The sequence below is a fragment of the Haliotis cracherodii genome, unplaced genomic scaffold, assembly GCF_022045235.1.
Source record: "Haliotis cracherodii isolate W230 unplaced genomic scaffold, xgHalCrac1.p SCAF_16, whole genome shotgun sequence".
Classification (NCBI taxonomy): Eukaryota; Metazoa; Mollusca; class Gastropoda; order Lepetellida; family Haliotidae; genus Haliotis; species Haliotis cracherodii.
In genome coordinates, this window is record NW_027266271.1 from 25323827 (window position 1) to 25344757 (window position 20931).

Below are 20931 nucleotides of genomic sequence, written 5' to 3' on the forward strand. Positions count from 1 at the left end.
TCTTAGCACTGGACCATTGCACAAAGGGGCAATCTTAGCACTGGACCATTGCACAAAGTTATCTTAGCATTATGACTGTCATAAGTAACCAGTAAGATGAGATGGTAATGTGACTGTTAACCTTCTAGCCCTTCACAGATAGATTGGATTGTATACTCCCCAGGAAGCTGAGAATAAAAATTGAGTGCACGCTGATCCATTGATAGAAGTAAAGTGAGTGAGTGAGTGATTATGGTTTTACACCGCTTTTAGCAATATTCCAGCAATATCATGGTGGGGGAGACCAGAAATGGGCTTTACACATTGTACCCATGTCCGGAATCGAACCCGGGTCTTTGGTGTGACAAGCGAACGTTTTAACCACTAGGCTACCCAACCGCCACATCGAAGTAAAGCTACTCAGTGTTAAAGCATGGATATGATAGTCTAAGTTCTAAGATTGCCTTTTTTAAAAGTTCCTGGTACAACCAATGAGAATGTATTGCTTCAGCATGTTTGTTTATGTAATTAATACTGAAATATGAGTCATGAATATTGTGAGGTTATGATTCATTTGTACCTAGAATTACTGATCTGAGTGTAAGACTTAAATAGCACACTGAAACCGAGGCATGGGATCTCAGTTAATTACGCTTATGACATCAGCATTTGGTGAACATGATACTTCTTGGTATCGTTGGGTTGTATACTGCTCAAAAATGTTAAGGAACACCCAATTCTTTCATATTACTGTTTTACTATAGTTCATCTGTCATGGCATCGCAGATGAAGTATAGTAATGTGAAAGAACCTGGCGGACCTTAATTATTTTAGCTTTCTTGTTCATAACGCAACATTGGAATATTTGGGTAATCTTCTCAATATTGTTTCAGTTGGTGTTGCCTCGATGAAACCTTCTACTTTGCCAGGCCATGTTTTAATTAAGATTCATCAAATAGTTTATGTATCTTAAACTTCAGTCTTCATAAAACCACCAAAATATGTTGAACTTTCTTGCCAATTTCCCAACCCCTGAAATATCTCAGCAACAACTCTGTCTGTTCAATAACTTCATGTTATTTTTACATGATGATTTGTTCAGGGATGTTTTGCTCAATGCTCAATTGATACTTCACTTACAGAAAGCAACTTTAGTGTTACTCCCAAATCATGCAATTTCACTGTCTTTCGGACTTCATAGGACAATAGATATGTAAAATCATGATGAACTGTTATGGTTACGTGTACATTGTAATGGCAATACCATATTTTGCTTAATAAGTACAAAAACACTAAAATCAAGCAAATGCAATTTGGTTCTCGGTAACACGGGCAACGATTAACAGCCAATAATTGTTGTGAGTGTGAAACTATGTGCTACTGCAATGTCTGAAATTTATTCGTGCGAAAACAAAATGTTTTCACACTCGTATATTGTACTGTTAAACAAGAATTTTTCTTTTTTTAAAAAATGGAGAATTTGTTTTGAACATGTTACGATATTGATTGTTTTATGCCCCAGAAAGCTGTCACTTACTATAAATGATAATGATTACCGATTGTTTAGGGTTTATTTGAAGCATCAACTGCAGCTGTTGTATACAATGTTGTAAAAATGATTTTGACATTTTTTATCAAACTTGGTCTCTAGACTTACGATTATGATGTCTTTGTAATACATGTATATGCTACAACATTTGTGTATGTATCAAAGATGAGCTGTATAGCACATAGACCTTATTTTGTTATTTGGGATGTGGGGCAACAGAGGGTAGAAGCCAATGCATGACTGCATGACTCCCTTGAATCTACAAAAGGACAAGGGTGGCCCAGTTGTCTAAAGAGTTCCTTGGGAAAACCTATGATCATCAAATCCCGGTTGGTCCCGATTAAAATCAATAAGCACCATACCCATGCTTGTGGGTTTCACCAATGTGTTGTGTTCTCTGGGCAAACTTATAATCATGGGTTCGAATCCCAATTTGTCCCGATTATGTTTCAAATGATCAATAAGCACCATGCTTTTGGGTTTCACCAAAGTGGTAAAGATCTGAGACCTACATCACACCAGACTTTCCTCCCACATTAAGCTGACTCACCATGAAATAACTGTAGTATTGTGTTTAAAGTGGTGTTAATCAACTCACTCACTCACTCAAGCCTATAGCTACATAAGTATTAAACATATAATCATATTTGTATTATGGATAACAGAGATTTTCACTTCTCTTCATCTTTCAATTAATTTTTCCCTGCTTGCAAAATACTAATTGAAGGCAATTTTAGCATGTACATTTACTTTCGAAAGGTAACCAAGCTTAAAGGTACGCATATCAGTTTGAGATTCATTATTTTTCTCAGGCACTGAAAACAAAAAAGACAAATCATGATTCATTTTTATGACTGATTTATTATTCTGCATATGAATGAATTTGTACAACATGCGTGGTATAGAAGATCTACAGAAAAGCAGGGGATAAAGGTGGCAAGGAGTCATGTCTGTTCTCAAGAGATACCTGTAATTACTCTCACCTGAGGGGAACAATATACACGTCCCAGGTGTGAACTTGCATCATCGATCTCCCAGATGCCCTGAACACATTATAGGAATATTAACAGGGTATGGATCTAACCAGCATAAGAAAACATCCAGCATACCATCAAACACATTGCTTCCGTGTCTCTCATTTCTCTGCATTTATGCAAGCATTCTCGCCATGTATGTTGCAGAATCTCTTGCATTTGCCGACAGATTGCATCAAAACAGGCACATGCCTTGGTCGTCTATGTAAAACCTTTCCAAATGTGCCACAAATGTTTTGTGCCAGGCTTTGAAGATCAGACTCCACTTTCATGGCGTGGCAACGAATGTGATAGGTTTCCGTTGACTGAGCCCTGTGCATGGGGCGGAGGGAGTAGCAGGAGGCCTATCAGTGCACAAGCCTGGTGCTGATTATTCCGGTCTTCATGTTAACCTATGTTCCTGCAGACTAGTTCCAAAAACTAGTAAAATTTGTGTTTTATAAATAGAAAGTCCTGCAGTTTAACCTTTGCTTATACAGACTAATTTGAAAAACATCAAATTTGTATTTTATGAAACGGAAGTCCTGCAGTTTATCCGTTTCCATACTTCCAAAAACTTCAAAAATTGTAGGTGAGAGGTGACATTTTAAAAGATTATTCTGCATGATAAATCATCGTTTACACTTAAGATTTATCAGGATTCATTTCAACGTCTAGCCTCGATAGTGGTTATGGTAGTACTGAAAAACATCATGCGCAAACCTCATCTGAATCAAAGTACATCAGTTTGTTCTGTATGTCACAGGAACCCTTATTTTGAGTACGTTTACGTTTTTATTATATGCCAATGTGTTGAGTGTGAAGTTTACATTGAAAAAGGGGTAGTGGAGATTTTAAAGTGCCAATCACAACATTATCCTAATGTGTCTTGTATAAATGTACTCCTGAACTTCTAGGTTATCTCAGTGTAAATTTATTTGTATAAAGAAGATGCAAATTGTAAACCTGTAATGCATTTAAGATTCCCATTTTTATGAATGTCCAGTTTATTTTTGTTATGCGAAAGGATACATGACGATGTGCTTTCCTGGTGGATTGATTTCTCTTAGACAAGCAGAGAGTCTAAAAATGGCACCCCTGATTTAAAGAAACATTTGCAGGTGTATAATATGTAACAGTCTTTTCCCATTCTCAGCTTCCCTCTAATGTATATGACCTTCACAAGCTTTTGTTTTACATCAGGGGAAAGGTTTCCATGTCAGATAAACACCCTTGTTGCTTGTCAAAGAGCAGACGCCAGCATGGCAGCCATTTTGAGGTTAGATGACACCAGCATTTTCAATATGTTACGAATAATGACAAAATTTATAAAATGGAAATTAGAATTTCTGTTTAATGAATTTTTCGCTTGGTGTAACAATCGTTGCAAATTTAGCTAAAACGTGAAAAGTAATGTTGTTGGGAAGTTGGGCTATCATGTTCATATGGCCGCCATATTTATTTTTGTTGCAGTCCTGAGTATTGAAGGTTGGAGCCCCGACTTGCAATATATCCTTCCTGCATTTAGTGCTGGACCAGTGCTATGTCTGCCAAACACATTGGAAATATTAAACAGTCATGGGTAATGTTTCCTGTAGTTAGCTGATTTGGAGAAATGGAAGCAACATGGATAATACAGGCAATGACTTGGGATTTGATACACCATTTTGTTTGATCAGTGAACAGCCTTGTAAGCCGAATATCAACAAGAAACATATTTTTATTTCTGATAATTAAAAGCTAAACAATATTAATTGTAATTATATTCCAATGTCTGGAATTTTACACTACTTTGATACTCATATATACATATACATAGCATATGTCTGGAAGGTTGAAATGTGACATATTTCATGGAAGTTAGGCATTGACATATATAGTTTTAGGAGGGCCACTTTTCCCACCAATCATGGTCCAGACTTAGTATTTCCTCCCAGACTTTCAAGAAAATATTAAATGGTAAATATGTTATTTAGACCTGCAAGATTGTAGATCTTAGGTAAAATAAACTATTGCCTGCTGATAGAATAAGTTACTTCATCCTGCAAGAATATTTGGTCAACCTGAAGATTAAATTGGCTAATAGAAAAAGTTAACTTAGAATTACTTAAATAATATTACATCAAACCTCAAGAATGTTAGGTCCACATGCAAGAATATGTTGTTAGGCTGCATGCACCTGTTACTCAGACCTTGAAAACTGTTACTTTGGCCTAAAACAAATCTTGCTTTATAATACACTGCATTGTGTCCCCTTTATTGTTATGATGATAAGAAGTTATGATGATACAATCAGATAATTGTTAAAATGTTTTTTGGGGGTCTGTTCTATAATAATTATTGTATGGCTATTTAATCTTGAAATGTGAAATGACATTTTCTCACAAGGCAGTCTATACACGAACAAGAAAATGGGAGAACATTACATCATTCCCACTTTGTCTATACAGTTTATGAAGCCTATTAAATGTTTATGGATACCACCACACCATTAATGATGATAATGGAAATAAAATCCCCATGGCTCCTGCTTTGGACCAAATGTTATATTTAAGATCATAATGATTGCTGTGGTGTACTAAGTGCACAGATAAGAGATGAACACAGTTTATGATAAGTTTTTTCAACTAGATATCGGTTCCCTTCATGAGGCTGAAGAAACTGCACAATATATATGGAATTTTTCAGAGGAAAGGTGGAATTAAAGAGAGAAAGATTATATCATGAGTTGAAATTTGTTCCAATTAAGGAGGTCTTATCATCACATCAGGTCTGTTGACATTGGGAACACTGTCCGCAGAAATGTTCACATTGAAATGTCGGAGTTAGATCAGAACAAATTTAGAACATCATTTGGTTGCTAAAGGTTTCAGGTGTACGTATCTGACTGTTAGGAATGATGATGATAAATGATGGAAAGTTTTTGAAATTTTGAATTTGTGTTTAAATTGGAGTTGTATATGTGATTATATTCATTAGACGGAGACCTTGATTGTGATTATTGTTTTGTTCTCTGTTACATGCGCTTGAGCATATACATCCTACAACAATCACATTGTCACCCTCATCGCTTTCTCAACAGCTTCTTTTGGAGATTCTGTGGGTCCTTTTAGTAGGACTTTATTTCAGGGACCATATGTTCATGTGGCTGTGATTGCCTTTTGATTGTTAAAACTGTTTTGAATGCTTGAATTGTTTTTGGACCATTTCGGCATCAGTTTGTGATTGTAAGGACTGCTTCTTGGACCATTTCGGCATCAGTTTGTGATTGTAAGGACTGCTTCTTGGACCATTTCGGCATCAGTTTGTGATTGTAGGGACTGTTTCTTGGACCATTTCGGCATCAGTTTGTGATTGTGGGGACTGTTTCTTGGACCATTTCAGCATCAGTTTGTGATTGTAAGTACTGTTTCTTGGACCATTTCAGCATCAGTTTGTGATTGTAAGGACTGCTTCTTGGACCATTTCGGCATCAGTTTGTGATTGTAAGGACTGCTTCTTGGACCATTTCGGCATCAGTTTGTGATTGTAAGGACTGCTTCTTGGACCATTTCGGCATCAGTTTGTGATTGTAGGGACTGTTTCTTGGACCATTTCGGCATCAGTTTGTGATTGTAGGTACTGTTTCTTGGACCATTTCGGCATCAGTTTGTGATTGTAGGTTCTGTTTCTTGGACCATTTCAGCATCAGTTTGTGATTGTAGGGACTGTTTCTTGGACCATTTCGGCATCAGTTTGTGATTGTAGGGACGGTTTCTTGGACCATTTCTGCAACAGTTTCTGATTGTGGGGACAGTTTCTTGGACCATTTCAGCATCAGTTTCTGATTGTGGGGACAGTTTCTTGGACCATTTCAGCATCAGTTTGTGATTGTAAGTACTGTTTCTTGGACCATTTCAGCATCAGTTTGTGATTGTAGGGACGGTTTCTTGGACCATTTCGGCATCAGTTTGTGATTGTAGGGACTGTTTCTTGGACCATTTCGGCATCAGTTTGTGATTGTAAGTACTGTTTCTTGGACCATTTCAGCATCAGTTTGTGATTGTAGGGACGGTTTCTTGGACCATTTCTGCAACAGTTTCTGATTGTGGGGACAGTTTCTTGGACCATTTCAGCATCAGTTTGTGATTGTAAGTACTGTTTCTTGGACCATTTCGGCATCAGTTTGTGATTGTAGGGACGGTTTCTTGGACCATTTCGGCATCAGTTTGTGATTGTAGGGACTGTTTCTTGGACCATTTCGGCATCAGTTTGTGATTGTAGGGACTGTTTCTTGGACCATTTCGGCATCAGTTTGTGATTGTAAGTACTGTTTCTTGGACCATTTTGGCATCAGTTTGTGATTGTAGGGACTGTTTCTTGGACCATTTCGGCATCAGTTTGTGATTGTAGGGACTGTTTCTTGGACCATTTCGGCATCAGTTTGTGATTGTGGGGACTGTTTCTTGGACCATTTCAGCATCAGTTTGTGATTGTAAGTACTGTTTCTTGGACCATTTCAGCATCAGTTTGTGATTGTAGGGACGGTTTCTTGGACCATTTCGGCATCAGTTTGTGATTGTAGGGACTGTTTCTTGGACTGTTTCTTGGACCATTTCGGCATCAGTTTGTGATTGTAGGGACTGTTTCTTGGACCATTTCTGCAACAGTTTGTGATTGTAGGTACTGTTTCTTGGACTGTTTTTGCAAAGTTGCTGGTTGTAACAACTGATTGTGTGTATCTTTCTCGGGGTTCGGAAGTGCCTGTGGTTTGGGGGTGACTATTTCTGAAGATGATTTTGAGTTGATTTGAAATAAATCCTTTCATTCTGTCTGAGCTGCAAAAACATATTTGAAAGAGGTGTAAATTTCCAGGATTTTGTGTCAGTTTGTATGCTATGATTGATGGGAAATGAAATAAGCATGGCTGTAGTCAGAGTAAGTTATGGTTATAAGCTAATGCAACTAACTGTCAGTGCAGAGCTCGTTTCCCACTTCAGGTGCCACAAGTTAATATATATATGAACAGCTGAGAAAATCAAAACAGGCTCTGGCTCTACCTTTCATCAACAAATACAACAACTAGGAAGTGGCTTAACTTCTCAGGATAACGAATAACAGGGAAACTGTTCTTTTTACGATATTTGAAATAGATTGTTGACACTTGACATGTTTTCTATACAGTAAGTAGCGCTATAGGACCATCAGAAGAAGAAATTATTGTAAGTGAGTGGTATTTGTGGGTGCTTATGGCAAACAGGACAGTTGGATTGGGTGGTGGAAGATCAGAAACATCTTTCCCTAAAGTTCAACGGCCACGTACAACCTACAAATATCACAATTGCCTTTACCTTGCTCTGATCTTTTATCACATTTTGAGAATAATCTACCAGCTTGGAGAATTATTTGTCCAAAGTAAAGGACTTTGTTTGTTTGCCTTCATTGTAGGCCTCATATGCATGTTTGTTTGTTTGTTGTTTAAGGCTGCAAGCAATATTTAGCTTTATGACAGCTGTCTGTAAATAATCAAATCTGGACCAGACAATCCAGTGATTGAATCATGAGCATCCATCCACGCAATTGGGATATGATGACATGCATCAGCCAAGTCAGCGAGCCTGACCACAATCCAGTTAGTCGCCTCTTACGACCATATGTTTAAATCACTCTGGCAACACACACATTTTGTGGTGGGGGGTGGGGTGGGGTAACATCTGTCATTGCCAAGTGGTGTTTAGCTGCACAGTCAAAGACAAAGGAGCCATGGTTTAAAGAAGGCTATTTGTGTCATGCAGTAAATACAGAGAAGAAGGTGCTCCTTGTAGGATTGTGACACTTAAAAATACAATATGCGGAAACTCTTACAGAAAAATTCTTCCTCTGTGTTTCAGACAATGAATCTATTTACAGACATCAGTATTCACAGGATGAATGGCAAGAACTATCCTTAAAACATCCTTAGATACAATAAATAAGTTGTTATCCTTAAAAAATTCATGTTTTCATGTTCTTCCAACTTCTAAATGCCTGTCAAAGACTATTTACATTCTGTTAATATGTTATACTGTTTGTAATTATAAAAAAATCAAAAGAGGCATACCTTTATCCCCCACACTGTAATTGTTTACTGTGCTATTATCATGTAGGTAGGTATCTCTGTATGTATGTGGTCTGGTCCAAACTTCATTATGTACATGGCGCCATGACATAACTGTAGCCCTCCTGCTGCCATCTTCCCAAGGCAAGAGAGTTAACTGACTTTAAAAGTCCAGCTTCCACCCTTGCCGAACTTGGCTGGAATTCCTGGGCTCGATCGTAGCGCCACAAGTGGCTATTACGAGTTATGTTCTTTCTATGCCTCTCCTATTGACCAATCAGATTCAACCTCTCGTATCACTTGCATTTGCTTCAAACAAAACGGTGGCGCTCAGTCAAGATGATCTGATTGATAATCAAGATCTATATTGTGATAAAACGAGTCTTACATCGCGAAGTGCATCAAATCATGTGAGCACTTTGATTAAAAACATGAAAAGATTTAGGAAATATCTGTTGACAATGAGTTAGCGGTGCACATGCTTGCAAATCCTGCAGTCGACCAAAATCTGCATGACACTTTACGAACCGGATCTCGATTTCGGTGCGCGATTTTGATTGGACTATGCAGAGACTCGTTAGTCCAGCCAAAATGTAACTCCATAATACCAGCCTAGTTCGGCCTGGGTGGAAACTGTTGAAACTGGGATGTCCTGCTGCAGGATATGACAATATTCACTTACTCAAATATTGGATAACTATTGGAATCAGTTGATGTCATTAATACAGACATAGAACCATCAGTATCCGTACAGCATAGCATTTGGCCAAGAGTAGTTATGGTTATATCAAAACATAGAGAAGGTTATTTGGCTCTGTTGGTAAATTCAGATCAACGCCAGAAAATCATCAGTCTCAAATATCTGCCCAAACATATTCCATGGGGCGTAAAAGGCAAAATAATGATGAAAATTATATATATGATCACTGAAAATCAGTGATGACACCAGGTATTTGCAAAAAGGGTAAACATGTTCTCTACTGGTAGTAAACGCCACTCACTCCAATAAGAACACCGACGCAATCTTTCTGTGAGGACATGATCTCCATGTGTATCCTGTAATGGAAATACTTTTGATGGATAACAACTTCTTTATTGTTGTTAGGAGGTTCTAGGGCTAACATTATTTTCCACATGATGACTCACCTGATGAGTGAGTGAGTGAATGAGTCGGGTTTAACGCCACTTTTAACAGTATTCCAGTTATATTGCGGCGTGTCAGCTTAATGTGGGAGGAAAGCCCAAAGTGATGCATGTCTCAGACGTTTACCACTACGATGAAACCCACGAGCACGGGTATGGTGCTGACAAACCTAGAAACATAATCGGGGCGAACCGGGATTCGAACCCACAATCATAGGTTTCTGGCGTGCCCAAGGGACGCAACTCTGCACAGCGAATCGCGGCGCCTTAGACGATTGGGCCACCTGTGCCCCCCTCACCTGATGAAGGGACAAGAAGTAGTTCTGAAACATTGTTACCTGCATTATCCCCAAACATGTTTTTAATCTTCAATTCACGTTCTTCGAACTTCTACATGCTTATCAAAGCTTTATTTGTATAGTGGGGACAGAGGTGGTGACGTTTTCTAAGGCGCCACAATTGACTGTGCAGAGTTGCATTCCATGGGCACACCTGAAACCTATCATTGTGGGTTGAATATATGTTCACCCTGATTATGTTTCTGTTTGTCAGAACCATACCCATGCTCATGGGATTCACCATTGTGGTAATTGCCTGAGACCTCGGACTTTCCTCCTACATTAAGCTGACACGACCTGATCTGACTGGAATTCTGTCAAAAGCAGTTAAACCTCACTAACTCACTCACTCACTCAATCACTAAATGTATTGTGTATTTGTGTCATGAAACATCTATATGTTCTGGATAAGAATATGTCTTTGAACTGTAAAATATTACCATTATTATTTCAATGCTTCATGCAGCAGATAGTAGAAATTCAAGTATGAATTTCATTAGGAACCATGCTGTTTTTCAATTAAATTGGAATAGTCTGTGAAATGAAAAGGATGTCTTTGATATCAATACCTCCTATTCAAGCCGATAAAGGCAAAACTTTACTTGTAAAGTCCTTGAGATGTCAGTTGAATATTTTGTAATAAAACACAACTATCTTACTCTGTGTTCTTCGCTGCCTAGGCAACAGCACTGAGCCTTAAACCAGGAGTTAGCAACCCTTTTTATGAAAGACTGCAAGTTGAAGGAAAATGTCAAAATGTATTGAAGTCGTGAGTGCAGTGACTATACCCTGCTATTATGTAGGAAGACCCAATGGCTACCTGCATGGTTCCATCACATAATGTGATGCAAACTCAGTGATTTGTATCTAATTAATCACTCTCCCATGCAGGCCACAAAAACGTACCTGAGCCACAACATAATAGAGAGGAAACAAGCTCTCCACATTTTCTCAAAATCGGTACAGAATTGCGTGAAATCGGTGAACTATGTGAAGCCAACTATGTACCTGAATTGCTGCTAGGCGTTCTTATTATGGAGCCCATGATTTGCTGAAACTGACACACGGTTTTTTTGCCTGTCAATCTTGATGATCTTGCTTGTCAGTGTTGAACTTAGGGCAGTGTGCATGTTTTTTATCTTCAGGCAAAAGTGATGCTACTATTATATGTTATAGTGATGCACATTAATGATGGATCAGGTTTATATGTCTGGCGCTACGCAATAACCCACAGCAGGGATGTGAACTACAGGATACAAAATCTGTGATGTATATATATATATACAATAGGGAGAAATGCTTAAACACACCAGTGATTGGCACTTTGTGTATGCAGTCTATTGTAACAATGTTGGAACTCTATAAAATTTATATTTGTTGGTATATCTCAGGATTACTATCTAAGGCAATGTTGGTACTCTATAGACTTTATATTTGTTAGGATATCTGAGGATTACTAACCTGATGGATGAGTAGCCTGATAAGTGGACCGAAGACAAAGTAGACACAGTTTATGGATAACAACTTCCATAATGTACTATTATAGCAACGTCTCTTGCTTGACAATGGTATAAGAACCTATACCAATTTAAGACATCACTTTAATTATAACAGTACCGGTATATTTAAGAAGCTGTTATCCATGAATTGTGTCTACATTGTAAAATGATGGGACTGTGTTTTCAGATAGGTGAGATGGATGGGGGAAGGGGTTATTCACATTGATGATGACACTTAGCACTTTGTGTAATAAATTACATAAATATGACATTAGAATGTTGAAATAATTTAGGGATTTTATCATATCAAATGTCATAATCTTGATCATGTATATAATGGTGTATTTTCATAATTTGGTTATGCATACTTCAATTGATATTATTAATGATTATTATTTGATTTCGATATAAGAAAAGATATTCAGAAACTTATGGTGTATAGGTTTATGCTTGTGATATACAAAAGTGTGTGACATTTACATGCAGGGTTTTTACCAGATAATGATAACTGAGAATGGACACAAATAAGTTTCAGTTCATCCCATGGGATGCACAAAAAGTTTGGCTGTTGGAATTACTGTTATCAATTACTGGTAGGTAGTAGCCATGCTAGCATGAACTTAATATGTACTGTGTGCCTGATTTTCTACACTCGGTCACTGAGTTTGTTTCAAACATGGAAATCCCCTTCCATGATTAGCATAAGGCTACATCCCCAACATCCGTACTGAGAGTCCCCAGGAGTCATTATTAGGAAGACCCAGGTAAGTCCCTGTACATGTAATGGTGAAGTGTTGGAAACGGCAAGAACATTGAGTTGAATATTTATAAACTATGCAATTGATAGTATCTTTGATCCAGGACATTTTGTGATAAAAGACAGGATAGTTGGCTATTGTGTCAATTCCCTTTGTAAATATGTAGATCAAATTCCATAAGCTTGGTCAAACATTGTGGGTGGGGCAGGATCGCCTCAACTTACGCGAGCACCTGGTACCATCACTATTCGATAGTGATTCATGAAGACATGCTCATGATGTAGTAGGAATAATATAGTCAACTCTGCTTTTGCTGGGATTTCTTATGATTATGAGAAGGGTTTGGACGATTTTATTTATAGAATATCTTATTTTGATCACTTTAGCAAAGATGCAATTGTTATAACTATTGTCTCATAGTATCACATATATCTGAACAGAATATGACAACAGATCAACCCTGAATCATGTTATCAGAACCAAAACACTTGGAATAAATTTGAAGTGACAATATTTATTGTTCCAATTTCAGAATAGTGTTCATGCAGTACCCTGCTCACATCAACATCTATTGTGTACTGAACTTGGAGTACTAATAAAATAAAACAATTATCTTCCTATGCTCACCTATTCAGGAACACCTGGTATCATCATTATTTGATAGTGATTCATAAACACATGCTTGTGATATAATCGGTATCGTACAATCAACTCTGCTTTTAGAAGAGATTTCTATTGAATGTGGAAATGGTCTTGTCATGTTATTTAACATCAATGTTTGTTCCCTAGCGTATCTAGTTTTTAGTACATGGTACCAGGGGCATACATTCAGACACAAATCAAGACGTCTTTGCTATTCCCACAATGCCCTATGGTAGTAAATAACTTTTGCAATTATGTAGTCTGTCTTACAGACCCTGATACATTTATATCAACTACAGCCCATGCAAGTCTATAATGTTTGGCAAGTCTAGATTACTGCAGTATCTGAAAATGAAGAGAATCACTGGGCTCCCTTTTTATTAGATTTTTATTTTCTGTATGATATGTTCATTGCAGAGACTATATGTTAGTCTAGCAATTATGCTTATGTGGTGAATATATATTATTTCATTTTTTATAAATAAAAAACCCCTGATCAAAATAAGCTGAATTACCAATTTCCTTTCCACACAATCCAGCCTTCACATCACTTAGGTTTCTGTTGCCTGCGGCCAAAGCATAAATGTCATCGCAACACACTTAGGTTTTTATCTGGTGGCAATTCTGGCCCTCTAACAAGATGAAATCTGTCCACTCTCCGTTGATCCCTGCTTGACGATGGCTACTTGTCGGAAAGGTGACAGCACAGTGTTTTTTGATAAACCCATCACCATGTGGTTATCAGCTACAAAGGTGGGATGAGACAGGGGTGGTATCTGCAGGGCTAATTGTCCCCGTCTTATCATCCATAACATTATGATCAAATCAACATGCCATTCCAAGCATATTTCATTAAGACCCGAGCAGTATTTGACCGAATATTAATCTAGGCTTGAGACACATTTTCCATCACTGAAATTGCTGAAAAGTGGACAAGATGTCATTTTGAAATTAAAAAGTTGATGTAAAAATGATAAACTCGAAATGACAGTTACTTATCTTTTTATGAGGCAAATTGTATAATTTTCCACGAAATACCTTGAAATAATGATTTAAACAAAACTGCTTTCCAAATTATTTTGTATTATATCTAACTATAAGTAAACTTGTGAAAAAACATTGTGTCATTTATTTTTCCTTTTGAATTGCTAATGAAATTAAATGAAATTAATACTAAAGCATTTTGATCACGTTCTGCGCCATTTACAGGTTCCTCTTGAAATGTGAACCCAAATATTTTTCAGCCAAATGTGTAACTTTGTAAGCTGTTTTTTCTGTGAACTAGATGGGCTGATTACTCCACCTACCTATTCTTCCCCTGGCTGTACAATCATGGCCTACATTCCACATGTTAACTAAAAATAATAGTCCGTCATGCTATCTGATCCATCCTGATAATCCCCTGTCACATTGTCACCCAAACTCGGCTGTAGCCAGGCCTCTATCGTCTAGCATCATCAGAGTAACGAGACAGTTCATTTACACCTCTACCCCTCCACAGCGCCCTCGACACCCAGGTTAAGTCGAGATTACCTGGTAGAGGTTGGGGGGAGCTGGAGTCTCACCCCATCAGTATCATCTATACCCAAGGGCTTTTTCTATTCAGGGTGTCCATTCTCCAGGGTTGGTTTGATCCCATTGGAAAGAGGGCAATACATTGCCAAGGCAATAAATCATTTTGGAGGGTTGTAGATTTTTTTCTGAATCCACTGACTTAGTGAGGCTGGTCTTTTCATCAAATGGTGATTAAATTCCGCCTCATTTACCATAGTTTGGCTGGCCAGCGGAGCCTCTGAGCTAAGAGCGTTCAATTATTTTATCTGCAGTCATCAGGCAAACAGGCTTTCAGTCCTTTGACCCCTGTGAGCCTGCTGATTTGTCTTTGATCAGATGATTTGCTCAAATTGCTTTTGTTAATGTGATGCTATGTACACAGAACAAACTTGTATAACAGCTTCAGGACCATGAAGTTAACTGTGTAGTTGGTCCCGTGTAGTTGGTCCCGTGTGGTTGGTCCCATGTATTTGGTCCCGTGTAGTTGGTCCCGTGTAGTTGGTCCTGTGCAGTTGGTCCCAGTTGGAGTAAAAGTCTCTGATACTGATACTGGTTTAGTGAAATCTCAAGCCCTTTTAGTTCTATAAATAAAAACGACAAAACCCTTTCCTTATTCAATAGAAATCTCTGCTAAAACCAAAGTCGATTGTACGATTCTTACGATATCATGAACATGTGTTAATGAATCACTATCAAATAGTGATGACACCAGGTGTTTGCAAAAAGGTGAGCGTAAAGGAGGAGGTATGGACTTGCACAAGCCTCTAAGGACATGATTATTAGTTAAGTCATGTTAAGTTAAGTTGTCCCTATAAAAGACTGGCATCTGTATTGTCCTAGTCTGTCTTACAGACCCTGATGCAAATATATATCAAATACAGCCCATGCAAGTCTATAATGTTTGGCAAGTCTAGATTACTGCAGTATCTGAAAATGAAGTGAGTCACTGGGCTCCCTTTTATTTTATTCTTATTAAGATAACTGAACAACTGTTTTTTTCTGTACGATGTGTTCATTTCAGAGACTAGATGTCAGTCTAGTATTGTTGGTTCATCTAGACTTGCCTGTGGACTTGGAGCAAGGTTAGAGGAGGAGGAATAAGGAACAGAAAACTTGCAGAAAACTTTGAAATATTCATACGGAAATTATCAGACATGTTCAAATGGCTTACAACCAGCCATTTTTCTGTATCACACATGCATGTTTTCAACTTCTGATATGGTCAAATACACAAATATAGATAACATGAGTGAAAACTTAGAACTTCAAATGAACGTCTGAGTATGACCCAACATGACTATTTGAGAAAAACTCTAAAGTCACCCTTTTAGACACATTTCATCCTGAGGTATATGTAAAGTGTTATAGGTCCCAAACATGCTGTTGGTCGAATGAACAAGTATAGTTCTCATTCATATGAAAATATCTAAAACCTTTCATAAATATATTTCTTAAATCATGCAGATCCTGTGAGCCAAATGGGAATCTTATCATACCTTGTCCTTTTAGAAGTAACGTTAGTCAAGAAGAATATTAAATCTTGAAGAGACAACATCACTTCATGGATGTAGGATTTCAATGGTTTTAAGAAGAACATGATCTAAGTAGCACTAATAACTCCAAGGGATGTGTCATGTAATACATGGAGATGCAATGTCAAAGTGATCGCAGGAAGCACTTAAGATCTCCAAGGGACACGGTCATGTAAAAGATGTAATGTTTCAGTGATTTTGAAAAGCACATTTGATAAATTAACACTTTAAATCTCCACAGGATGTCGTAATGTAGTAGATGTAATGTCTCAGTAATTTAAGAAGCATGTAATGCACAAGACGAAGAGTGTTTTTCGTGGATGCAAGTTTTGTGTATGTACTGAGGAGGGTCTATCTTAAGTGTCATTTGTCTTTCACAGCTGAAGTAGACGACAGAAAATAAGAACCCTTCACTTCTGGAACAGGTTCTCCTCGTATAAATTACAGAATGTTGTAAAGAGGTTTTTTAAGAATTGACAATTTTTATTTTCAACTTATTTATACAATTTTTGCTTATACCTATTTTATTTTCAAGAATAGGACACAAACCTTTTGATTGGAAATAATGAAATGTCTAACACCTGGTATCATCACTATTTGATAGTGATTCATGAACACAAGTTTATAGACCTTCACTTTGTCAATGAAAAGATGTCTTTATAATGTTTTCTCTTTTTCATATGTGAAATCAAGCAAACTAGACTTGGTTAGTTTGATCTAGACTTGCCTAGGCTTTTGTAAAAAACAATACCTAAAAAGTATAAATTCCACAGTCATGGTGCAGGACTAACAAGCTTATGATATTGTCAGAATTGTACAGAGGGCTCTGCCTTTCGTACAGGTAATTATATTATTATGGAAGTGTTTTGTTCCTTTCATTATCGAAGGGATGTGATCATGTCACACCTTTCTAGGATATTGTTTTGTTTGGTGTTATGATCAACATAAGAAGTGGTGCATTCTTTGGTTTACTAAATTAACTCGGTAAACATTTTCATCCAGAAATGTAACCCTTCATTAAGTGTTGTTTAGTTTCAAAGGGAATGTTGTTGGAACACTAATCAGATCAGGATCATGACAACAGTATCTGGTATTTCTCTTTTTCACAGATTTGATTTTATGATTTTAAGAGCTCTGTGTTAAGTACACAGACACATTTTGAAAGCAGTCTAAAACCATGGAGTTTTAGAAAATCAAGAGTCTCTGGGCTCCTTTTCATTATATTTTATTGAGATAATTTTACAACTGTTTTATTGGTAAAATATGTTCATGTCAGAGACTAGATGTTAGTCTATGCTATACAAGTTAGGATGGCTTATGAACACATGCAGTTCTCAAAAAGTGTATGGTTTGATTTAGCATTTCGATTTAGTGATAGAGTGTGATTGGGAGTCAGGCATAGAGCGTAATTGGGAGTCAGGCATACAGCGTGATTGGGAGTCAGACATAGGGAGTCAGACATAGAGTATGATTGGGAGTCAGACATAGAGTATGATTGGGAGTCTGACATAGAGCGTGATTGGGAGTCTGATATAGAGTATGATTGGGAGTTAGACATAGAGTGTGATTGGGAGTCAGACATAGAGTATGATTGGGAGTCAAACATAGAGTATGATTGGAAGTCAGACATAGAGTGTGATTGGGAGTCAGACATAGAGTATGATTGGGAGTCAGACATAGAGTATGATCGGGAGTCAGACATAGAGTGTGATTGGGAGTCAGACATAGAGTGTGATTGGGAGTCAGACACAGAGTGTGATTGGGAGTCAAACATAGAGTATGATTGGAAGTCAGACATAGAGTGTGATTGGGAGTCAGACACAGAGTGTGATTGGGAGTCAGACATAGAGTATGATTGGGAGTCAGACATAGAGTATGATTGGGAGTCTGACACAGAGTGTGATTGGGAGTCAGACATAGAGTATGATTGGGAGTCAGACATAGAGTGTGATTGGGAGTCAGACATAGAGTATGATTGGGAGTCAGACATAGAGTATGATCGGGAGTCAGACATAGAGTGTGATTGGGAGTCAGACATAGAGTGTGATTGGGAGTCAGACACAGTGTGATTGGGAGTCAGACATAGAGTATGATTGGGAGTCAGACATAGAGCGTGATTGGGAGTCAGACACAGAGTGTGATTGGGAGTCAGACATAGAGTATGATTGGGAGTCAGACATAGAGTATGATTGGGAGTCAGACACAGAGTGTGATTGGGAGTCAGACATAAGAGTGTGATTGGGAGTCAGACATAGAGTATGATTGGGAGTCAGACATAGAGTATGATTGGGAGTCAGACATAGAGTATGATTGGGAGTCAGACGTAGTGTGTGATTGGGAGTCAGACATAGAGTATGATTGGGAGTCAGACATAGAGTATGATTGGGAATCAGACACAGAGTGTGATTGGGAGTCAGACATAGAGTATGATTGGGAGTCAGACATAGAGTATGATTGGGAGTCAGACACAGAGTGTGATTTGGAGTCAGACATAATGTTAAGTTAGAACCATGGATACTTTTTACAACAGGGCCTGAAAATTCAGAGAAAATTATCATCCATGTTTTGGATAGGATACCAGCTTTGGACTAATCTGTCCTTGTGTTGCAATTACTTCATTTCCGACATTAAAAAACATTACCCTTAGGAAAGTCTGTGATGTAGAGTACTGGTAAACTAACTGCCTGAAATTCTTGCCTTTCTTTTTTATCTCAATGAATGAGCACAGGCAGGGCAGTCCTTTCAGTGAGAACTAATAATTTGCTTTTAAGTTTGCAAAATTGGTAGGGAATGTATGATATTTGGGGGTTGGGGGGTGGGGGGGGCTTGATCTTCCTTGGCCAGAAGAGCGTACAACTCGACACAGAGTAATATGTATGCAGGCCTATGTATTGAAGTAAGGTACCCTTATCAATAAGAATATTTGGAGAAACTGTTTTAGTCCAATTTGACATGTCTTCTACCTTGATTGTAAATGTAAATACCCCCTTTATATATTTGTTAACATGTACTTTGAAAGGGAATAAACAATATCTTTTCAAATTTATATATGTATTTAATACATAGATTATCAGAATATTTTTCTTCATTTCTATATTTTTACTCTTTATATTTCTTTTTTTTTAGAACTGATAATAAAGAAGTGACTGAAGATATATTCTTTTCTGTTTTTGTGTCACGAGGACACAGTAGCTATCTGAAATAAGATACCAATGTTTTAAGGGTAAAATTAAATCTCATGAGAAGGCCTCACTGCCTGGAGATATGCCTGTTGTCCATTGTATTTTACTTTCGAGCCAATGAATATGCCCCCTCAAGTGGAAATTGAATCTCATGACGTGAAATCAACGTAACAGGTATCTTGATGGTGTTGATTTCCTACAAAGACCTGAGCTGTCATCAGCTGATGTGATCTGATTGGTTGCATCATACATAGTAAGGTTATAGTTGGCGGCAAATCGACCATGTTAGCACTGAAGGCAAGAATTTTCAATTTGCTCAAATTTCAAAAGATACCAAAGAAAGAAAATATTATCAGTAGTTGTGCATTATGATCAGAATTTGTGATAAACGCCATGTTTTTAGTATATATGAGTTTGTAAGTAAATATTTTATGTTATTATGTGTACTAAAATAGCTATTTCATGACAAGGGAGTCCGCATGGCTTTGCCTTTTATGCCCAATAGAATCTGTTTCAGTGGATACTCGAGACTACCGATAGTTATTCTCTGGCATTGGCATTTTATGTATACCCAGATGTTATGTTTTAAATTTAAATTGCTCATTTCTACCAGCTCCTCGTTTTTGACTATAAGATTTCAACAAACTAAGAATGAAGAAATATCCCAATAAAACATGACATAACATCCAATTCCAACCGTGAGAGTTACTTTTATTTCAAATACTAAATCTATGCCATAAACAAAGTTAACACTTAAAGAAAACATGTAAGCAGATGAGGTCTAAAGTTTGGGACACACCATAACTTAATATATTACATACCTCATAATTTCTAATGGTCAAGCTACATAATCTACTTCAACAAAGTCTCAGATGTTATCACCATATAAATCCTGATAGAACTGTTCATATATGATCAGCAATAATCACACAACCATTATGAATAATCAGTAAACAATACAATCAATTATCTCTCATAATGAAATGAATATTCTCCTAGTAGAGCAATCAGCAGACAGTTGATCATGTTTTATGTTCCTCGAGGTTACACAAGCTTAACCAGAGGCATGTTGCAAGAGTTGACATATTGTTAGGCCTTATCTCTGGTATGTAATCCTAAAGTCAATGATAGGTCCTTATTTGCCCCTGTACAGGTGATTGGACATTAGCCTCAGGTGTTAGACTCTGCCAGCATCCTCTGAGAAGCTCCTCTTGATCAATCACATGACAATGACCTTACTCTTCAAGGTACTGATTCTGAAGTGCAGACATGTTGAGGACAAATATTTTCACAAGAATGTTCTCAAGGGGGGAAAGAGAACAATGCAGGGCAGTGATTGGTCAGATATTGAAAGGACATGAGTTGATTGGTTGTGTATTCAACTGTCAAGGAGTAATTGTGCTGGAGTGGAACTAGGATTTACAATAGACAGAAAGAACAGCATGGGAAGGTTTGTATGAAAGACAATGTATCTTTGTAACTCTTGACCAGTACTAGTGGACATTTGATAGGGTCATTCTTGATGTAATTGTCAACAGAAAAGTAAAATAACAAAAACACAGAGGCATGTCTGAATCTGTGTTTATTTATTTCTGACATTGTCACTTTTCACTTAAAGTTGGTTTAAGTTATCCAGAACAGAAGATGGGCATCTTTTTATTACTTT

At 37.5% G+C, this 20931-nt stretch overlaps 1 protein-coding gene across 2 annotated transcripts in view; it reads left to right on the plus strand.

Moving 5' to 3' along the window:
* LOC139463997 (zinc finger protein GLI4-like) overlaps positions 1–20931 on the plus strand; it is a 142911-nt gene that overhangs the window by 25845 nt on the left and 96135 nt on the right. The window lies entirely within an intron of this gene.